Consider the following 8,072-nt stretch of genomic DNA (forward strand, 5'->3'; position numbering starts at 1 on the left):
CTCATGCATGACCTCTCCAACTGGGCCTTGAAGTACTGGCCGTGGAAGAAGTGTCCAGTACAGGTTTCTCCTGCACACAGCCTCCTCCTGCTCACTGAAACCCTCCTTAAGCAAACCGACCTTGGGTGGTCTTCACACCTTACCGCAACAGCGAAACACCTCAGAGATTTTGAAGTACGATTCAGTCCCTCACCTTTCCCTTATTTTGGCCTGCAGACGTGTTCTAAAGGGGGACGCCTCTGCCCGCTGTCCTCTGCCCCTGTCCTCTGCCCCCTGTCCTCTGCCCCTGTCCTCTGCCCGCTGTCCTCTGTCCTCTGCCCCTGTCCTCTGCCCCCTGTCCTCTGCCCCTGTCCTCTGCCCCCTGTCCTCTGCCCCCTGTCCTCTGCCCCTGTCCTCTGCCCCCTGTCCTCTGCCCCTGTCCTCTGCCCCCTGTCCTCTGCCCCCTGTCCTCTGCCCCTGTCCTCTGTCCTCTGCCCCTGTCCTCTGCCCCCTGTCCTCTGCCCCTGTCCTCTGTCCTCTGCCCCTGTCCTCTGCCCCTGTCCTCTGCCCCCTGTCCTCTGCCCCTGTCCTCTGCCCCTGTCCTCTGCCCCTGTCCTCTGCCCCTGTCCTCTGCCCCTGTCCTCTGCCCCTGAGCTGTAGGGTGGGGTCCATCGGGGAGCCCACCGACTGAATGATGTGAGGATCACAAGCTTCTCGCCTCCAGCTCTTCTCCACGGACACAATAATGGATTGCTGTGTGCTGCACTGTACCCCACCAGCTGGCTGATCATCTATCATACTGTACCCCACCAGGCTGCTATCACTGATGGTCTCTGTGTACCAGGCTGCTATCACTGATGGGCTCTGTGTACCAGGCTGCTATCACTGATGGTCTCTGTGTACCAGGCTGCTATCACTGATGGTCTCTGTACTGTACCAGGCTTCTATCACTGATGGTCTCTGTACTGTACCAGGCTTCTATCACTGATGGTCTCTGTACTGTACCAGGCTGCTATCACTGATGGTCTCTGTACTGTACCAGGCTGCTATCACTGATGGTCTCTGTACTGTACCAGGCTTCTATCACTGATGGTCTCTGTACTGTACCAGGCTGCTATCACTGATGGTCTCTGTACTGTACCAGGCTGCTATCACTGATGGTCTCTGTACTGTACCAGGCTGCTATCACTGATGGTCTCTGTACTGTACCAGGCTGCTATCACTGATGGTCTCTGTACTGTACCAGGCTGCTATCACTGATGGTCTCTGTACTGTACCAGGCTGCTATCACTGATGGTCTCTGTACTGTACCAGGCTGCTATCACTGATGGTCTCTGTACTGTACCAGGCTGCTATCACTGATGGTCTCTGTACTGTACCAGGCTTCTATCACTGATGGTCTCTGTACTGTACCAGGCTGCTATCACTGATGGTCTCTGTACCGTACCAGGCGTCTATCACTGATGGTCTCTGTACTGTACCAGGCTGCTATCACTGATGGTCTCTGTACTGTACCAGGCTGCTATCACTGATGGTCTCTGTACTGTACCAGGCTGCTATCACTGATGGTCTCTGTACTGTACCAGGCTTCTATTACGATGGATCACACGTCTGTTGATGTATTTGTATTTCAGGATGTTTCGATGTAGTTCACTCTTTCCATCTCCATGGGGACTACCGTTACCACACGAGTCATTGCTTGTGTTCTCTGCGGAGGTCCAGTGGAGCAGGAATTATGGATTGTATAAACGGTGTCATTCAGTTTTCCTAGATCAGCTTGAATGGATCATCATCTAGTGGTGCTGGCTCGAGGCCTGTGATTGGACAGCCTCGGTGGGTAAAGGAAGGCTGCTACTTCAGTCCAACATTCCAAAGTGCGTTCGTCCAACGCCTGGTGTTCCAGTGTTCCTGTGTTCGGTCGCTGGGTGTCCTATTGTGAAGCCTTGTCCTATTTATTCACTCAATGATTTGCTTGTATGAAAAGAAGTGATTTCTTTAGTTCTATCTTGTAGGAGATGTTTCATGTGAAATGCCTTACAAAGACTTTGAGAAGAGCAGGCTGTGCCAATGGTATTGTGATTACGCTGAATGTTTTCGTTCACACTGTTACTGATATTTGAGATCCTTTTTAGGTGCTCTGTAGTCGTTCTTGAAACTTGTTTCTATTTTTATTTATACACGGTCACCAATATCTTTACTCACTTCTGCTTATTACCTTCCTTTGGGATCACACACACACACACACACACACACACACACACACACACACACACACACACACACACACACACACACACACACACACACACACACACACACACACACACACATTTACTGAGATTTAAAGTCATTTAAAGCTTCTGAGCTATTGGCTTTTCCTCACTGATTCCACCGAGAGCTGCCTGTGTGGCTTTGGTTGGGGCACATTAGATACTGATGGTCGTCACAAACCATTACGAACCATTACAAACCATTACAGCGCTAAAATGGTGCATTGGCTGCCTGCCCTGGATCAACTAAGAATGATGCATGTAGCCTTCAACACTGAACACACACACACACACACACACACACACACACACACACACACACACACACACACACACACACACACACACACACACACACACACACACACACACACACACACACACACACACACGCCGTAATGTGTGCCATCATAGAGCAATAAATCAGTAACAGAACAATGAAAGATCAGTTTACTAATTTAATTGAGTTTAATGATGTGTTGCGTAAATGTTCCTTGTTTGTGTCTTCATTTCCCAGCACCTTAAAACCCAGATAGTGAACTCCACATGGTTAAAGGCTTCCAGACAAGCTTTTAATCTTACTTTGGCAACCAAAGTACTTTTGAATTTTTTTCTCCAAATTTTGAAGAAAATATGATTAGCAAGATTCCGATGAATAATTCTGATTATTATTGCAACATATCCATCATCGCACTTTATTTCCAAAATGTGTTTCTGAACTCATTGTTGTGTAACTCTGTGAGTGTATTGTCCTCTTACTGCAGTGCTGTCTGTTGGTGATTGTTTAACCAAATGCTCGTACATTCCTTCAAGCATTCACCGTTTGTTATTTGGTGCAAAGTCACAACAATAAAGACACCACCAGTGTTTCAAATCTGTAAATGATTTCCAAGCTCATTATTTTCCTGGGAACAAAACTAGTTTACGCTTTGCAATACCCATGCATGTTAATAACTAGGAATCAGATGTGATTAACTGACCACATGGTTTTATAGCAGACCTGGTTTTCGTCCAATGGTAACAAAGCACTTCCCAAACACTCAAATCAGAACTGCTCTTTGGGACTGATGTGTGTTGAGCTTCACTTTGTTAAAGCAGACGGTTGGATGGAGACCAAATGGAGTCATTATGTATGACAGGAACCATGTAGTGACTCGCTCCTTCACAACACTCGTTCACTGTAGAGTCAAACTGAAGAACTCTCCTTCGTGTTCGGGGTAGTTGGAGAAACAAACTCGTTCAAGACAAAACATTTGTTGACATGTGCCTGATCACATCCCCCCGACTAGCAACTGTTTTTAAAATACTGCTCATCACATATATATCACATATATATTATATATATATATTATATTACATATATATTATATATTACATATATATTATATATCACATCCGTTTTCTTTTTTCCAAGCTAGCCTCCTTTTTTTTTCTTTTATCCAAGTCAATCCAACATATTGACTTCATCATCATCGCTAGTGTGGAGATAGAGGGACACCATGTCCTTCCAGGGAATATCACATCAAGTTATGTTCTATTGCACATCTGACATGTTATGTTAGCCTTACTGGAGCGGCTGTGGACTTGATGGAGATGCTCTGTTGTAATCTGCACAGACTCAGGCCATCTGCTAACATTTGCCGGCAGGTTGAACGAGACCTGAGGCCAACCAGGTGTCCGCTGTGTTTGCACTGCATCCCCAGAATCGCCACAACAACTCCACTAGACTCAACATATCTGGGAACATTTGAAACGTGATCAGAATGAAGGAACGTCATTCCCAACATTAAGTCGGTTAGTAATACTTGGGAATTGTCTTATGTTTGAAAACAAGTATTTGGCTGCTCCATATTTGTCTCATGCTATTCATTCCTTGGCTTGGAAAAAACCCTCCAGAGGACAGAGAGGACGGATCAAACTGAAGTCCTTCGTCACGTGACGCACAGTCTTCCACCGCAGGGCCAGTAAAGGGCAAGTTCATCCGTTGGCCGCGTGATACGCTAGCTGACAGATGTATAAAGAGAAGCGATACGTTCAGTGTTAATGATTCAGTGTAATGTGGCTCACCACTTAGGCCCCAATCAGACCCCAGCAGGTGGCAGAAGGGCAGGCATGTGACACGCGACATGCCGGCCCTCAACGAGCTGCTCAGTGAATACCTCCTCGTCTGCCTTCTGGGAAAGCTATTTCTGAGGACGACGTCTTATCAGACAATGAGCGGGCGGGGCCGCTGTTACCAGGCAGCCCTCGGGTCTCAGTGTGAGGGGGCCCAGGGAGATGGGTCAGTGACCAGCAGCACTGACAGAACCTTCATCAGCCCCTGATGCCTCTACTGACAGAACCTTCATCAGCCCCTGATGCAGCACTGACAGAACCTTCATCAGCCCCTGATGCCTCTACTGACAGAACCTTCATCAGCCCCTGATGCAGCACTGACAGAACCTTCATCAGCCCCTGATGCCTCTACTGACAGAACCTTCATCAGCCCCTGATGCAGCACTGACAGAACCTTCATCAGCCCCTGATGCAGTACTGACAGAACCTTCATCAGCCCCTGATGCAGCACTGACAGAACCTTCATCAGCCCCTGTTGCAGCACTGACAGAACCTTCATCAGCCCCTGATGCAGTACTGACAGAACCTTCATCAGCCCCTGATGCAGTACTGACAGAACCTTCATCAGCCCCTGATGCAGCACTGACAGAACCTTCATCAGCCCCTGATGCAGCACTGACAGAACCTTCATCAGCCCCTGATGCAGCACTGACAGAACCTTCATCAGCCCCTGATGCAGCACTGACAGAACCTTCATCAGCCCCTGATGCAGCACTGACAGAACCTTCATCAGCCCCTGATGCAGTACTGACAGAACCTTCATCAGCCCCTGATGCAGTACTGACAGAACCTTCATCAGCCCCTGATGCAGCACTGACAGAACCTTCATCAGTCCCTGATGCCCCCCCCCCGGGGGGGGGGGGTCTCTGTAGGGCCCCGGGGGGGGGGGGGTCTCTGTAGGGCCCCGGGGGGGGGGGGTCTCTGTAGGGCCCCGGGGGGGGGGTCTCTGTAGGGCCCCGGGGGGGGGGGGGGGGGGTCTCTGTAGGGCCCCGGGGGGGGGGGGGTCTCTGTAGGGCCCCGGGGGGGGGGGGGTCTCTGTAGGGCCCCGGGGGGGGGGTCTCTGTAGGGCCCCGGGGGGGGGGGGGGGGGTCTCTGTAGGGCCCCGGGCCCCAGGCCCCTCCCCCGCGGGTCTCTGTAGGGCCCCGGGGGGGGGTCTCTGTAGGGCCCCGGGGGGGGGGGTCTCTGTAGGGTCCCGGGGGGGGGGTCTCTGTAGGGCCCGGGGGGGGGGGGTCTCTGTAGGGCCCCGGGGGGGGGGGGTCTCTGTAGGGCCCGGGGGGGGGGGGTCTCTGTAGGGCCCCGGGGGGGGGGGGTCTCTGTAGGGCCCCGGGGGGGGGGGGGGGGGTCTCTGTAGGGCCCCGGGCCCCAGGCCCCTCCCCCGCGGGTCTGTTGAGCCCAACTGGAGGAATGAACCTCATAAGAATCCAAACGAGGCGCTTTGTGTTTCCGTCTTCTTGCTTCTTTATTGACAGTTTCTTTTTGAACACATTGTTGAGCGTTCATTGCAAAATGTTGCAGAAGCAATAGCAAAATAAATATATAATAAATATCATATTATGGAAAACAACAAGACCAATACAAATGTCTCCCCCCACACACATACCACCACCACCACGCCATCGCCTTGACACTTAACTCAATCAATTATTCAAATTAAGAAAATTAAAGAATTACAACCACTTGATAGCCGCAATATCACCGTAGTACCACTAGAGGTCACTACAATTACATATCTGGATTCTTGTCCGGCGTTGTGCCGACGTGAGCTGGCCACGTGGAGACAGCATGGTGACGTTAACTTATTACTGCCCCAAGATGTCGTTCAGGTCGTCTCATGTTTTGACACATGAGAGAAGGACACGCCATGTCTGACTCATGTACATGGACGTCTTTCAATCAGGTAGAAAGGTATCTTATTAAGCAGTGATTTTGGCCCCTGTGTTTTAACGTGGAAGTCCAATGATGACTTAAGTTTCCTTCTTTTGGGAAAGGTAGAAGCTGTCCTCCCTTTTGCCTCCAGTAGTTTTGTTTTATTGAGTCTCTGACTGCATGGATGCTCTACAGCTGTGTTCATGGAGTCTGCCGACCCCCCTGACTGCCCCGGGGCCGCCCCGGGACCGCCCCAGTGTTCCCTGTCCTCTTCCTGGGGACAACCCGAGGAACCGGCCCAGCCTCGTCCTGACCGCCAGCCCGCCACACGCCACAAGCCGCCTGGTACGCACTCGTTCGCCATACCGTAAAGGAAGTGCTGTGTTGAAACCTAAACCAGAGTTGTTGTTTAGAAGAAGCCAAAGTACACTTTCAGTGGGGGACGGTGAAGTTCACAGAAAGTTGTTGATGCCGCCGCCGAACTTTCTTGTCTCCTGAAACCACACATCTAGGGAATGTTTAGACCAGCAACGTCGGACGATGACGACCATTTCCTTGTTAACATGTCAAAATGAGACCTGACCTCTTAACATCTCAAACATGTTATTAAGTTAGTCCAGACCTACAGCTGATTAACCAACGGTTACAGACCATGACGTCACACATATTTACCGCTCAGCTACGTCTAACTCGTTAACACTCGTTAGAAGCTACCTGGTTACCTGGTACTCGACAACCAATGAGGCATAATTACAGGTTGTGATCCTGAAGGTCCAAAGTAGGAACGGCCCGTTTGGAAGGACTGACCGAGGGCCTGGTTCTAGATCATATGAAGCCTGGTTCTAGGTCATATGAAGCCTGGTTCTAGGTCATATGAAGCCTGGTTCTAGGTCGTATGAAGCCTGGTTCTAGGTCATATGAAGTCTGGTTCTAGGTCATATGACGCCTGGTTCTAGGTCATATGAAGCCTGGTTCTAGGTCGTATGAAGCCTGGTTCTAGGTCATATGACGCCTGGTTCTAGGTCATATGAAGTCTGGTTCTAGGTCATATGACGCCTGGTTCTAGGTCATATGAAGCCTGGTTCTAGGTCGTATGAAGCCTGGTTCTAGGTCATATGAAGTCTGGTTCTAGGTCATATGACGCCTGGTTCTAGGTCATATGAAGCCTGGTTCTAGGTCATATGACGCCTGGTTCTAGGTCGTATGAAGCCTGGTTCTAGGTCATATGACGCCTGGTTCTAGGTCATATGAAGTCTGGTTCTAGGTCATATGACGCCTGGTTCTAGGTCATATGAAGCCTGGTTCTAGGTCATATGAAGCCTGGTTCTAGGTCGTATGAAGCCTGGTTCTAGGTCATATGAAGCCTGGTTCTAGATCATATGAAGCCTGGTTCTAGATCGTATGAAGCCTGGTTCTAGGTCGTATGAAGCCTGGTTCTAGGTCATATGAAGCCTGGTTCTAGGTCATATGAAGCCTGGTTCTAGGTCGTATGAAGCCTGGTTCTAGGTCATATGAAGCCTGGTTCTAGGTCGTATGAAGCCTGGTTCTAGGTCGTATGAAGCCTGGTTCTAGGTCATATAAAGCCTGGTTCTAGGTCATATGACGCCTGGTTCTAGGTCATATGACGCCTGGTTCTAGGTCATATGACGCCTGGTTCTAGGTCATATGAAGCCTGGTTCATTCTTCATCTCAGATACAGCTTTCCCTGTTGGCATCTCATAGTTCCTAATGGCTTTTGTACTTGTTGCCTGTGGTGGTAGTAGATGAGATTATTTCAGCACTGTGATTGAATATTATTGTTATATATTATTATTATTATATTATTATAGAATATTAAATTAC

This window comes from Micromesistius poutassou (genome assembly GCF_964030765.1).
Source record: "Micromesistius poutassou genome assembly, chromosome: 4".
Classification (NCBI taxonomy): Eukaryota; Metazoa; Chordata; class Actinopteri; order Gadiformes; family Gadidae; genus Micromesistius; species Micromesistius poutassou.